Here is a 15362-nt window from a genome sequence, read left to right on the forward strand (position 1 = left end):
TCCTCAACCTTAGATCTGAACTCTCACCTCAGATCTGAGGTTACCGGATATGAGCTCAACTTCAGATCGTTCTGACTCTGTCAAACAGCCTTCTCCCTCTCTGACCCTACGCTCATCACCACCCTCTCACTCTAACCCCACATCCACCACAACCTTCTTTCTCTCTTTCCTCATTGCCATCCTCATCCTCTCTCTCTTCTCCCCCAAGCCCTTCAAAGGCGTCTCTCTTCTATCTCCAACCAACACATTGTTTCTCCCATTCTACATCATCTTTCTCTTCACCTATTCTCTCTCTCATCAAAGTTAGAGAAATATTCTTCACCCACTCTTTCTCTCTCATCAAACTTCGAGAAATATGAACAAAATCACCCATGTCCTCTCTCTTTATTAATTTGCAAAAACTTCTTCAAAAAGAATTGCATTTGTTAATAGCTGTTAATACATGCCTTTGCAAACCTTTGTTAATATCTTTGCTTTGCAAATTGGTAACGGATTCTCAAATAGCGCTACTCTATGTATGTTTGCAAAAAGTGATACGGGAAATAAGATCTTATGGATTGTGAAGGCTCGCTGTCATACTCAAGAGATCCCATTGGATTTTTACCATCTCTTTGAGAAAGCGGTGGCCTCAGGAGACACCTTGAGAGAGATCAGAAAATTAAGGACTCCAAAATCAGAGTTTTGTATTGCTTCCAATTCCGCAGCAGCAGTCAGTCAAAGCTTCATTAGTTTTCGAGAAAATTTATTTTAGACTTCATGCTCAATTTGTCACACATCAACATAACAGTGGCCTAGATTTGTGTAGCTGACCCCAACTATTTAGGAGAAGTTCAACATGGAGAGGAAGAGGAGAAGAAATGAAGACTCCCCACCATGTGAGCAAAGAGGGGTGGACCTCTCCCTCTCTCTCTATCTTCCTTAGCCCCCTAATCCCTCTCTCTCTATCTTCCTAAGCCCCCTAATCCCTCTCTCTCTCTACCCCAATATCCATTATAGTCTTCTCCTATTCGAATAATTTGCTTTGGTCTGCAACTTTGTGAAACTGATGTGAACCCCTTTGCGAGCCTGCAATTCGAATTTTCTTATTGCACTTTAAAAGATCCAGCACAAAGGAAAATCTGACCCTTGATCTCAGCAACTTTGCACAAAAACTTCAACTCTCCTCTTCGTCCGTGGTTGAATCAAACAACACTAGCAGTTTAGTGAGAGAAACTCATAGACTAAGGAAGCATTGCCAAAGGCCTCAAATTCACTTTCGACTCATCTACTCTCTGCCGAGTCGTGTTTCGACTCTCTGTAAAAACAACCTTTGTCTCTGTTCTGGCATGTATTTTGGATTGCGAATTGCTGAATCTGTCTTGAATTACGAGTTTTTGACTCTGCCTTGGATCAACACCGAGTTCTATTGGCTCTTCCAAGTACCATTTTGTTTTCTCAACTGTCTCAATTGTTTTTCTGTCTCCAGTGAAGATGGCTCAAATTTGTTGTTTCTGAGGCCCTTTGTTGTTCCTGAGGCTTATTAATTCATCACTGCTTTCTGTTGTTGTTCAAGCAATCTAAGCATGAAGACCACTGCTTCTATTGATTAATCTACTGATCCAACTCGTTCATTTATGCAAGTTCTTGTTCAAACTCCAGCTACTGTGTCAAAGCCTCTTGAGTATGAGGGGGAGTGTTAGCGTATATATATCTCTTGATTGTATGGGTATATATCTCTTGATAAGATTAGGTGTCTAGGATTATGATAAGATTAGTTAGTAATTATCAATAACTGATAAGATTAGGTGTTAGTTAGTAATTATCAATAATTGTTGGTGTTTATCCAAAACTGTTACTAGATGTATATTTATAGGGTCTTGTATATTCTTTATTAATAAATAAAGAAAGAGTTCTCCGCAGTACTTTGAGTTTTTGAGAAAGCCGTTTGAACCATAATGTCTCTTGGGAATATGGTTGCTACCTTTCTTACATGAAAATAGGCATTCTACAGTTGTTGCTTCAGCTTCTTAAAGTATCTTAAATGGCAGACCACTGAGGCCCAACTTGGGTTTGCATGGGAACTTGAAATGATAAGGACAAATGTAAAACGAGTCATCCGATATTGTAATGACCACAATAATAGTCCTTAGAGTTGACAAAGGAAAGAATCCAACATTTCTCCATGGGTACTAGTCTTAGCAGCTTGTCAAAGTTGGTCAATAGTCTCCAAAGGACCTAAATTATAGTGCAGTTTCTTCTAAAGATAAAAATGGAGGAAGGCCTAAAGGTTGGCCGTTGAAAGGTAGGAAAATGTGCTAGGGGGTGCAAGATATCTTCCATGACATGTTAGAAGCAGTAATGATATAGCTTCCCAAGCTTAAGATGACATGTTGGAAGCAGCAATGGCAGAGCTTCTCAAGCTCAAGAAGCCCAAAGATGTTAGATAAGAGGATCAGTCCAATTATTGCATAGAAAAGAGGATCAATCCAACTATTGCATCTATCATAGGGTGCTTAGGCATGTGGTTGAGGATTTCTTTCCACTCAAAGACATGATTGAAGCTCTCATTAAAGATATGAAGCTTGTGGTGGAAGATACACCTTCGAATAGCCCAATAGAGGATATGACATCTGCCAACCTGACCTTTATAACATTCACAATGCCAATAGCCGAGGGCTAATCTTCTCAGCAACTTCATGTCCGTTGTCTTAGATATGATCCTAAAGAACAAAAAGATGATCATCAATGTCCATTTGGAAGCAACTCTTGCCTCATGACTCAAGTCTCATGTGACCTATGCCTCATGGCCCATGTCTAAAAGTACTAATACATTATGGCACATATACCATGTGACTTATGCCTTGTGGCTCATGTCTTATAGGACTCATATCTCATGGTTTCACATGACATGCCTTATGGCTCATGTCCTATATGACTTGTGCCTCATGGACCTGGTCCTATATGACTTGTGCCTAATGGCTTATGTTCTATGAAATTCATAGGCTCAAAAATGCAAGACCCAACTATGGTAAGGAGGGTCTACTTGAATGATACCTATTTTCCTATAAATAATGGTGAAGATGCTATGCCTCCTAATTATGCATGCTTCCTAAAGAAGTATTATGTCCAATCCCCTCTCATAAGCCCCTACATGGAGCATATTAAATTCTTCAAGTATCCATATAGGCATGATTGGCTCAGCCCCATATTGGTCCACATTGCATGACCCTAAACTATTCGATATTATAGTCACATGACCCTAAATTTCTTGTTATTATAGTTCTTATCTTAAGGGTTGAATTCTTATATAGTGTTCATTCTCTAGTACGTCATGTTGTCTATACACAGCCCACACTATGTGACCCTAAATTGCTTAGTATTATTGGATGTATATTATTGGTGCAACGTACAACCTCATTCATGGTCCATGCCACATGACCTTATGTTGCTTGATGCAGCTCAGGCACATGCGCCTTGGTCTGCTCCATGTTATGATCTCTTAAGGTGAATGAGCATAGCAAGAAGCCCCTAGATCTTACCATCATATGATTTATTGTCCCATAAACCACAAAAAAATATTCCCAATTAAAGGTTCGGGTCATTTATGTTAATTTTTTTCTTGTTATGTACCGTCCTTACAATACGACGTTAAATTGCATGGTTGATCTCAAGCTCCAAATTAAAGTATAGGCCACCCTTCTCTAGCATTATATAAGAGAAGTAGGAGGGCCAAAGCATCTTCATCCAATGGAGAAGCGTATTGTGGAAATAGGCTTCTCATGGATTATGGCATCACCCAATGGAAGTCAGAAAGCTTTAAGTAGCTAGTGCCATAATGTTGGTGTGAAGGGGCAATATAGGAAGTGATCGTTATGAGTCTCTTTATCCGCTTTACGGAGAGAGGACAAGAGTTGGTTAGGATCAATGCTTTTTTTCTTAGATAATCAATGATCAAGGCCCTGTTTCTAATGGTGAGCCAAATGAAAGCCTTGGTTTTATGGGTTGTCGGCAACAACCATGCCTTATTTGCTGTGTGCATGGGCCAATATATCTATTTGCTTGTATTTGATTGTAAAGTAACTTCATTGAGAAGTTCCGATTATGGATTAGCTTGTAAATTGCTTTGTAAGGTCTGTTGAGGGCTGTAGAAGAGACCTCGTAACAACTCTAATAGCACTACCTATCGATCCCATTTAGTATTATGATGCTAAGGTTTATGTTCTAGATATCTTTTGATCTTGTTACATTCATTATATTTTCAGTTTCTCACTAGTTTGGGCAGCATTGCTATGTAAATAAGGGAATTGGATTCGAAGTGGCACTTCACATATCCACTTGGAGAGCTAAAATTTGGTCCTTGATTCCCAATATCTAGCAAATAGGGGTCTGCAAAAGTTAATACTCTTCCAAGCAAAAGAATGCTAACTTGCAGGTAGATAGCCATTTGATAGAATCCCTCCTTGTCAGCCATGCTTGTTTTTTAGTAGAAAGTTCCATAGTATTGACTTGTTTGCTACCACCCTCCACCACCACCTTGTCAGAAGATTTTCATTCATAGGTTTAGCCTTCACATTCCTCAATCCCCTTACTTCTTTGGAGCCAAATTGGGTTCTAGGGAACTAAGTGATATTTTTTTTTATCCCCTGAATCATTCCAAATGAGACCCCTCATCATACTTCCATTCTATTGATAACAACAGTGGGGGCCCCTAGCAAAGTAAAATAATACATTGGCAGGTTAGATAATGTAACTGCCTTAATGAGTTCAATCCTTCTCCCAAATGATAGGTACTTCGATTTTCATGAGTCCAACTTATGTTGGAAGCTCTCAATAACTAGGTCCCATATTGCTGGAGACGACCTAACTTCCACTAGTTGCTTCCCTAGATACCTGGTTGGGAGAGAGTTTGTAATCATCGCTAAACCAGGCAAAGTTGGAATAGACATCTTCTGACAGGTAATTGATCCCTATGAATTTCATCTTCTTCATATTAAGCTTTTTTGCCCAAGATTAGTTCATAGCATTTTATAAAGCTATAGATTCTTCACTTGGGCCATTTTGGCATCAACGAACAATGAAATGTGATTAGTGTATTGTAGGTGCGAGGTGATTGGACCATTTGCTGAGGTTGAGAGTCCTCCAAGGAGACTGTTGTTGTTCATTGAATGTGTCCTTAGGATGAAGGATTCTACTACTAGAATAAAGAGGAAGGGTGTGTTAATCATCTCGTACCTTTGAACAAGCCAAAATATCTCAATTCTAAAAGGATTTGAGTAATATCCCAAGGAGAAAGATCCACTGATCCATTTTCTCTATCTATCTCCAAAATCTATCAACTTTTTAATTTCAAATAGATAGTTCCACTCACCTTTATCATAATCCTTCTCAAAGGCTAGTTTGCGTAAAAGGCTTGCATCTCTTGATGTACATATCGAATAGATAGTTTCTTGAGCAATCAAAATATTGCCCATGATTTGTCGTTCCTTCACAAATGTCGATTGAAGTTCTGAGATGAGGCATTAGAGAACCTATTTTAATCTATTGGCCAAAACTTTTGCAATAATTTTATAAAAACTTATTAAGAAGATGATAGGTCTATTGTCGTTTAGTGATTGGATGCACTTATTCTTAGGGACCAATGTATATGATGGCTGACTTCATGTTTTTGTTAATTGTTCCCTCATTAAGAAATTTTTAAAAAGCAATGTTATATAATCACCAATTGTATTCCAATATATGTGGAAAATGACGAGTGAGAAGCCATCTGAATGATAATGTCTCTTGGGAATAAGGTTGCTGCCTTTCTTACCTAAAAATGGGCATTCTACAGTTGTTGCTTCAGCTTAAAGTTTCTTAAATGGCAGACCACTGAGGGCCAACTAAGCTTGTATAGGAATTTGAAATGATAAGGGCAAATGTAAAAAAAGTCCTCTGATATTGCGATGATCACAACAATAGTCCTTAGGGATGACAAAGGAAAGAATCCAGCATTTCTCTATAGGCATTAGGTCTAAGCAATGTGTCAAAGTTAATAAATAGTCTCCAAAGGATCTAGATTATAGTGCAATCTCTTCTAAAGATCAAAATGGAGGAAGGCCTAAAGGTTGGCCATTGAAAAAAAGGTAGAAGAATGCGCGAGGGGGTGCAAGACATTTTCCATGACATGTTTGAAGCAATAATGACATAGCTTTCCAAGCTTAAGAAGACATGTTCGAAGCAACAATGGCATAGCTTCCCAAGCTTAAGAAGCCCAAAGATGTTAGAAAAGAGGATCAATCCAACTATTGCATCTATCATAAGGTGCTTAGGCTTGTGGTTGAGGACTTCTTTCCACTCAACAACATATGATTGAAGCTCTCGTTAAAAATATGAAGCTTGTGGTGGAAGATGCATCTTCGAATAGCCCAATAGAGGATATGACATCTGCCAACCTGACCTTTCTAGCATTCAAAATGCCAACAGTCGAGGGCTAATCTTCTCATCAACTTCATTCCCATTGTCTTAGATATGATCGTAAAGAACAAAAGGACGATCATCGACATCCATTTTGAAGCAACTTATGCATCATGACTCATGTCTCATGTGACCTACGCCTCATGGCCCATGTTTAAAAGTACTAATACATTATGACACATATACCATGTGACTTATGCCTTATGACTCATGTCTTATAGGACTCATATCTCATGTTTCACATGGCATGCCTTATGGCTCATGTGCTATATGACTTGTGCCTCATGGACCTGGTCTTATATGACTTGTCCTTGATGGCTTATGTTCTATGAAATTCATAGGTTAAAAACTGCAAGGCCCAACCATGGTAAGGAGGGTTTGCTTGAGATACCTATTCTCTTATAAATAATGGTGAATATGCTATGCCTCCTAATTATGCATGCTTTTTAAAGAAGTACTATATCCAATCCCCTCTTATAAGGCCCCATACATGGAGCATATTAAATTGTTTAGGTATCCATATAGGCATGATTAGCTCAGCCCCATATTGGTCCACATTGCATGATCCTAAACGATTCGATATTATAGGCACATGACCCTAAATTTCTTGTTATTATTGTTCTTATCTTAAGGGTTAAATTCTTATATAGTGTTCATTCTCCAGTACGTCATGTTGTTTATACACAACCCACACTGTGTGACCTTAAATATCTTAGTATTCTTGGTGTATATTATCTGGTGCAGTGTACAACCTCATTCATTGTCCATGCCACATGACCTTATGTTGCTTGATGTAGCTTAGGCACATGCGCCTAGGTCTGCTCCATGTTATGATCTCTTAAGGTGAATGAGCATAGCAAGAAAACCTCGGATCTTGCCATCTTATGATTTATTGTCCCATAAACCACAAATGGATATACCCAATTAAATTCGTGTCATTTATGTTATTTTTTTTCATTCTTATATGTCCATTGTAAATGGTCTGTAGACCATGTTAAGTCCCTTTTTATTTATACAATTTTCTGTACCGTCCTTACGGTACGACGTTAAACTGCATGATTGATCTCAAGTTTCGAATTAAAGTATAGGCCACCTATCTCTAGCTTTATGTAAGAGAAGGAGAAAGCCCAAAACATCTTCATCCAGTATCGTCATAACGCTAGACTGTGGATAATTGTCCTAGTTGCATTACCTTAAAAGACATCAGGACTGGCTCTAAATGCATGATTCCAAACTGTTAAGGAGAGAGAAGATGATAAACCATGAACTTATAACTTATGGTAGAAGCTGGTAGAATGGATCATCGACGTATTGGGATGGCATTGATGTGATATTACAAGATCGATTCAGTGAGATACCTTCCCTTGGAAAGTACAAGTTTTGGCATCAAATACTCAATAGCCATAATCTGTATGAAAATATCAAAATATTAATGTCTCATGGCTAATGCCCCATGAACAATAATATCTTATATGACCAATGCCCAATGGCTCATGTCCCAGAACGAAATCCTAAGGTGGGTTAATCACCTTGATAGATTAAAGCTTAGTAGTTTTTTTTTTGGGGTAAATCAGTGGGGGAGAAGGCCCCCTACCCATTTTTCATTAATAAAAATTCAAGAAGAGATATTTCATTATGTTACAACCCTATAATAAGACAGTTGCATCCAATCATGAAATAAAAAAAAGGAAAGAAAGTCCAGCTGTTGGACGTGCCAAATAGTAGCTCCAGAACTAAAAGAGACCTTCTTAGCAAGGGCATCGACCACCATATTCGTCTCATGAAAACTATGGGAAATTGACCATGTACTACTTGAAAGTCTGCGTCAATAATTTGTGGCAACCGCATGCAATCTTCATGGGGCATGACAACGATCGTGAATTATATTCACTAGCAAGGATGACACTTTCTATTTGGAGAGGAAAGCAATCCCTCTTGATGGCCAGATGAATACCTTCTTCAAGTGCAAGAAACTCTGCATAATTGTTAGAGACATATCCAAATGGCTTAGAAATGGCAACAACAAAAACAACATTACTATCTCTGATAACACCTCCGCCACCTAAACTTGGGCTCTGTAAAGAAGCACGATCGATAGTTAACTTGAAATGCTGGGGCTCAGGGAATGACTACGCCACCGGAATAATGGATCGAGGTTTCTGCTGACACCATGTGATCTGAAAATTATCAATGATTGCTCTCTTTGACAAATGAAAAGCCCAATTTTTTGCATTTACCAACTCCTTAATATGGGACAAAATTCAGTTAATAATATGTTGCTCCAGAACTTGGCTAAAGCTTAGTAGTTAGTGTAATAACTTAACCCAACTGAGGTATCTTGCAAATCGAGCCGAATCCTATAGGAGGCCATACCCAGAATGAAGGGTTTCAATAAATGATATATGCCGAGTCACTCCTGAGAAGTTTTGCTTGCATATATGCACTTAGTTACTCTAGTGGTTCATACAAACATGGGAATTTTGGTGATACATGCATGTTATGAGGTCAGATCGTCACGAGAATACTCAAAAGCATGTCATGCGTTTATGTTGAGAAATAAATTCCAGTTGCATAAGAGGGATGCTTGTGTATGCTTTCATACAATATTACGAAATTGGGTTTAAATTCACGTACCACCTTGGATGGGTTTGAATTAGAAGACCCAATCTGTAGTTTGTTGTTGTTATCACTACTTTTCTTTTATATTGATCTCATCCCTCAATCAAGCCTACCTTTTTGGTAGGCATCGAGCATGTGACGTAGCGTTGCTCTGATACCATATTCGGTAATTGGTTTTGAATTCACGTACCGACTTGGATTGGTCTGAATTCAAGTTTTGAATTCACGACCACCTTGGATGTGTTTGAATTAGAAGACACAATATGTAGTTTGTTATTATTATCATTACTTTCTCTTTATACTAATCTCATCCCTCTCTCTTCTTATTACCGATCCTTGTCGATGTGTTGGTAACATGATCTTTATTCTTCCATGACATCTGGGGATCGAGTTGGTAAAAAAAGCGACGGATGAGATCAATATAAAAGGAAAATAGTCATAACAATAACAAATTACAGATTTGGTCTTCTAATTCAAACCCATCCAAGGTGGTTCGTGAATTCAAACCCATCCAATGTGGTACTGAATTCAAAACTTGAATTCAAACCCATTCAAGATGGTACGTGAATTCAAATCCAATTTCCTAATATATAGTCATATCGAGCCATTTGCAAGTTGGAACTGATGCAAGGTTACATATATGTATGCATGTTGAGGCTTTTACAAAAGATAGCATTTCCATGGACTTTGGTCCTGTGTTAGGCGGATATCTTAAATTAAACCGGTAATGCTAGGTACTCATATAAGTCCTATAGGCACATGGATTAAGCTAATCCCATTTTTTATTTTGAGTATGAGTCCATATTGGCTCATAACTCAGGAATATGAGGAGAACTGGATGAATATCACACTTAGTGATGAGCCAATGCAACCTTTGGGGGGCATTTGTTTAGGGATGTTTCATGATGCATTCAAACATACTAAAAAATTAACACATAGCCCTTGTTGAAGAAACCATGATAATTTTCTCTAATTGATCTAGAAGCCATTGAGATGGCCAAGAAAGTTGTATATGGAAAATCAGTTGATTGGGATGAGAAAATAAGGCTTTGGACGGGTCAGCCGCACGATGAATAATATTCTGCGGCAGACTTGACAAATTGGGCCAAATTATTCCCGAATGAGACCAAAGTTGGTGGTGGGAGTTGGGATGATATTTTAGAAGGTTTCTAAAATCTTGGGCAATTTAGAGATCATAGATCATTAAGGAGGTAAAAAAAAAAAAAATTGGAGAAATCCACATCTGTTACAGTTTGCAGCAAATACTGAAATGGTGTTCATCTTGATTTCGAATTGGTTACTTGATGACTTTCAATCAAGCCAATTTTTTTTTGTGAATAGAAGAATGTCTTGGCATATTCCATATAAAAGTTTATGCTAATTTGGTGTCCCAAATGGAGTTAAATAAATCCAAAAGAAAGAAGGTCTCCTCCATTGCAGTTTGGAGTGGACGGCTGAGACAAAGCTCACCGCAAGCTCAAATCTTTTCGTTAATGAGATTCAATTGAGTCAAGTTTTTTTTGGTTAGAGCTTCTTGGGGACCTTCATTACAAATTTTGCTCATGTATAGGGCGTCAAAAGAAATAGAGATTAGAAAGTAGACAATATCGGATTGCAGAATGCAATCTGTGGAGAGCAAGTTCATGATTAATTTAATTTAGCCATGAGTTTGATGCTGAAAAAGGCTGATATTTTTTATGAAGGTGCATAAATTTCTAAAGATGTTTTTATAAAATTTTTATGAATTTTTGAGATCCTTAAGAGGTCCAAATAAATTACTCTCCTAACACTGCTTGCTGTTTATGGCAAACTCTATTTGCACAAAGTAGGGTTGCGGCAGACTTTATTTAACTCTGAAAGACATCACAAATGAGGCTGATATTTTGTGACAATATGGATCAAGTTATTGGAAAAATGCAATAAAAACCTTATGATTTGTGGATATCTCTAGATAATTGGACTTTTATTCATTCTTAGGTAGTATTGTGCAGCATAAAACAACATGGAAAATAAGTTCTGCCTTGAGAATTATTTGGGGGACCGAATGACTTTGTTTTTAAGATGAAATTTTGTTAAGAAGTTGGGGATTGTGTTGGAATCTCCATTTAAAATTTCATAATTTTTGGACACGAAGAAGGGGGTCATTCCAATTAATCTTCACCCAATGTCAGATTAAATATGACATGTTATTTCTGCCTTTGCAATATAATTATTTTTAGATGCTCTTCTCAATTCTTAACTCCAACTTGATCTTAGTTTATTTTTCAACAATTTTGGAACTTTGGATAATGTTTTTAAGTGGATTTTGAGCAAGATATCCTGAAATCAGAAGATGTCAAAAAATTTGGAGAGTATTCCTATGGTGCTTGATTTAAGATTTATTTTAAAAACATAAAAAAGGGTTTGTATTGATTTTGGTTCTAGATATCATGGGATAATATTAGTAAATGATACTACATAGAAGAAATCTTTAAACTATGGTAAAAAAATCAAGTATTAGATAAAGGGAAAAGTTTATATAAGGTTGCAACCTTAAAATGTAGACCTACGGATACACCTAAAAAATCCATCCGTAAAGGTTGTTTTAATGTTGAAAAACCCTCTAATTGACCATCTCGACATTGAGATGTATGACTGAAAAAAAAAAGGATTTTGATTCCTAGAAATGGTGCATCTTACAACACATTATCTAGACCGTCTATTTTCAAGATTTTCATATTTTTATAGATCTACTTGATTGTAATCATTTTTGGAGTTCGAAATTTTATAAATTTGAAAATATTTTTTGAGATAATCTTAAAAATACTTTACATCAAAATTATATGTTATGATAAAATTTGAAAGAGCGTCTTAAATGGATTGTTTAAGATTGCAACCTTCTAGAAACCACACCCTTAGATAAAAGTAACTTTGATAAAATTTGATTACTTTTGGGAAAGTAACTTGATCTTCAAATATCTTGAAATTAATAGTACATTTTTGGGTGCAACCAACAACTATGAGAAATATGTTTTTATGGATAATAAAGTTAGGTCCATGTTAGAGACTAGGTCGATTTGATGGATTTTAGTGGTTATTTATGAGTTAATCTGCCTCCATTGCTGACTTTCTAAAATCCCCTAGACCATGGGATTTCAAGCCTAAATGAGTAGCTTGTGACATGATTCTTGGATATTTCTAAAGAAAATACTTCAAAAACATCAATTCGAAAATTTATATTTTTCAGAGGTTGAAAATTATACTTGAATATCATATTTCACCCATTACATAAGGATACGCTCTAACATGAAATGACCCTTTTTGGACCATTCAAGAGAGAGTTCCAGAGAAAATTTGGCACCATAACTCAGAGGATAATTGCTGGAATTCACATAAAAGCTTCAGATACAAAGGACTGCCGTATTCCTTCGCGAGAAAATACAGAAAACTAAGAAATTCTAGAGCAAAGTTAGAAGAGTTCTAGAAAGAGTCATAGTTTTGATCCCCTCTCATCGATAAGCAAGATATATGAGATACATATTAGTCCTAGAATTATCATGACTCTAGTTTTTCTTCTTTCTTGAGTTCTTTAATGTCCTTGCAACTAATGGACCAAAGGTGTTTCGTTCTTTGTATGAAAGTTGGATGTATATGAAAGAAGTTGGCCTCAGGTGCATGGAGCTCTTCGTCAATTTTTGTTTTAATGAAAAAGCTCTTGATTTTGATGTAATCTTGAGTGAATTAGTCCATTGATTTAAGTGCAATATCTGATCTACATGTTTGGAGTCTTATTTCTTCTTGAATTTTTCTGTAGTACCCAATTTAGTGAAACTAGTGTACATAGTAAATAACAACACAGAAAAGAAGGATGTGAGCACTAGTTGCATCGTCACTGCATTCTAGTTCGCCTTGAGTCTATTGTGAATCAATCAATGGTGCGGTTATGGTGGGGTGCCTTAGGGATGCCAAAAGGCCGTAAATTAGGTTATTTTTTTCTTTAAAAAAAAAAGCGGAGTTTTTTTTTTCTTTAGCTGTTTTTTGTTGAAGCTACTACTAAGAATTGTTTACTTTTTAATTTTTTTTTTAATAAAAAGACCTAAATCCAACACATATAATGATCGAAAATGCAGGTAGGGTGTTCCAGGAAAAAATTCAGGCAGAAGGGGGGTATAATGGCTTTAGTGACCCTATGTGCATCTTCAGCTACACACATTATGTCGTTGAAGGCATGTAACCTTATTTTGCCTTCTCTTTCTATGTAAAGCAATTCCCATTATCTTCCTCCCCATTTTCATTCAAATCCTTCAAAAAAAGGATTATACAATCCTTCTTCTTCTCCCTCTCTTTTCTGTCCATGCTAATAAAGGCTCTATACTAACATTTGCTAATGCTGTTGAATATGCATCTGTGGAATGCTAAAGATATGGCATAGTTGGTTTAGAGTGGAAACAGTTTTTCCCTTTCTTGAGGCAATCCTGTCTATCAATATCTTGAATATTATCCAATACAATAAATAACTTATTGTCATCAAAACTCAAAGAAGCTCCTTATTGGGAAAGTAATTTTATCTGTGAACCAATACATCTTGCTATCATGTGAAACAGGTTGTCAAGCGTAATAAGCTTTTTAGACACATTAACCCATATCAAATCATCAAAATGGTCTCTTACCCTATGATGTTTCATGGCTTTGAGACCCAGGGTGGATTTGCCAATGCTCTCAACTCTTTTTATAAAGAGTATAGTGGTTTCATCTCTTCTTCGCTCATCTAGTAACCAAGGAACCAATGTGTCCAGTTCATGTTCCCAGTCTAACAACCCGGAACACTTGGCCTAGTCCTGCACCTAAAATCGGGGTCTCTAACTCTGCAACATTTTTTTCGACTGGCTTATTTGGGTAGGCAATTTAGCATTTGGGTTGAAATCCAATCGAGCATTTCAATGATCTTCTTGATCCTCTCGCTTATTTGTTGATGAAATTCAGTGTTAGAGAAGGAATGTCAGACGGGTGTTCTTGCTTGCTTGCTCCTTGGCTTCTCTAACGAACTCCATCAAAATGTAAGTGATTTTGTGCATTGCCTCACTCACTTTTTCAACCAGGCTTTTGAGGCATCTCCATCAAAATGTGCTCTCTGCATTACTTTGAGATTGTTTCGGATTGCTTCTAACTTGATCTTGAGATTCTTCAGCTCTTTTTCCAAACTGTGCAAGTCTTTGGGCTCTTCTAATGTCAAGGAGCTTAGGCATTTTAGCTTTGATTTTACAGTGGCTAGTGCCATGTTTCCTCTTGCCTAGCTGAGCCTTATGTGAGCCATCAAAACCATTTTCCTGCATATAATGATTTGGGGCCTGTGGACACCAAGGAACTCGTGAGTCCGCACATGCCTTGTAGCACACATTTCACATATTCTAAGAATATTTGGTTTGCTATCAACATTAAGAAATGCATTAGAATATAAACACCCATGCATCATCTCAATAGTGTATTGCCCAAGGAACTTAGCGTATTAGTTATGGTGATGCAATTTGATTCTATAGGTTGACTTCTAATTTTTTATAAGCAATAAGGTTGGCAATGGGCGAGGCAGCCAGGCCTGCCCCTAAATAGCTGACCATTAAATTTTACCCGAGCACTGGCTTGAGTATGACATCTAGGCCCAATGTTCTGTCGTGGCCATGCATGGGCTAAGGGCCTCTCCTAGTCTCCTGCCTGAACCTTTTTCTGTTTTTGATTGAATTTCTTTTATTAAAAGTTAGATCTATACTGACCTAGCATGCCCTGACCTTTCAAAAGGGCCAAGCCTTCACCTAGCCTAAGAATAGAGCTGGGCATGGTCAGGTCTCCCTTGGCCCAGCGCCAAACCAATTGGTGCAACCCAAAATAGGAAAAGTATACAATGAGACCATTTACCTTTGATACAAGGTGGTCGAAATTAATGTTGACCATTAGATGTGAAATTGAATGGCTGCATTTATTTCATTGAACAAGCTCAAAGTTCAAAACGAATTTTCTCTAACTTTGTATACACATAGGCTATCAAATTTCACATTAGATGGTTATAAGTAATTGTGACCCCTTGTACCAAAAGCAAATGGTCTCAAACTGACCCCTTCCAAAAATTCGCAAAACATGGATTATATGGGATATATATTATTAGTTATTTTAATCGATATCAAATTAGTAGAATCAAATGGTCAAGGGTCCAAAACAATGAGGATACTATATTGTACACAATACAGTGATTTACTTTTTAGACACCTGTCGCACCATCCTTAGCCATCAAATGTCAGCCAGGGCAGCATGTCGTCCCTAGTGTTTATCACCATCCATAA

This window comes from Amborella trichopoda, chromosome 5, assembly GCF_054954075.1.
Source record: "Amborella trichopoda isolate Santa Cruz 75 chromosome 5, AtrichopodaSantaCruz75HAP2 v2.0, whole genome shotgun sequence".
Lineage (NCBI taxonomy): Eukaryota > Viridiplantae > Streptophyta > Magnoliopsida > Amborellales > Amborellaceae > Amborella > Amborella trichopoda.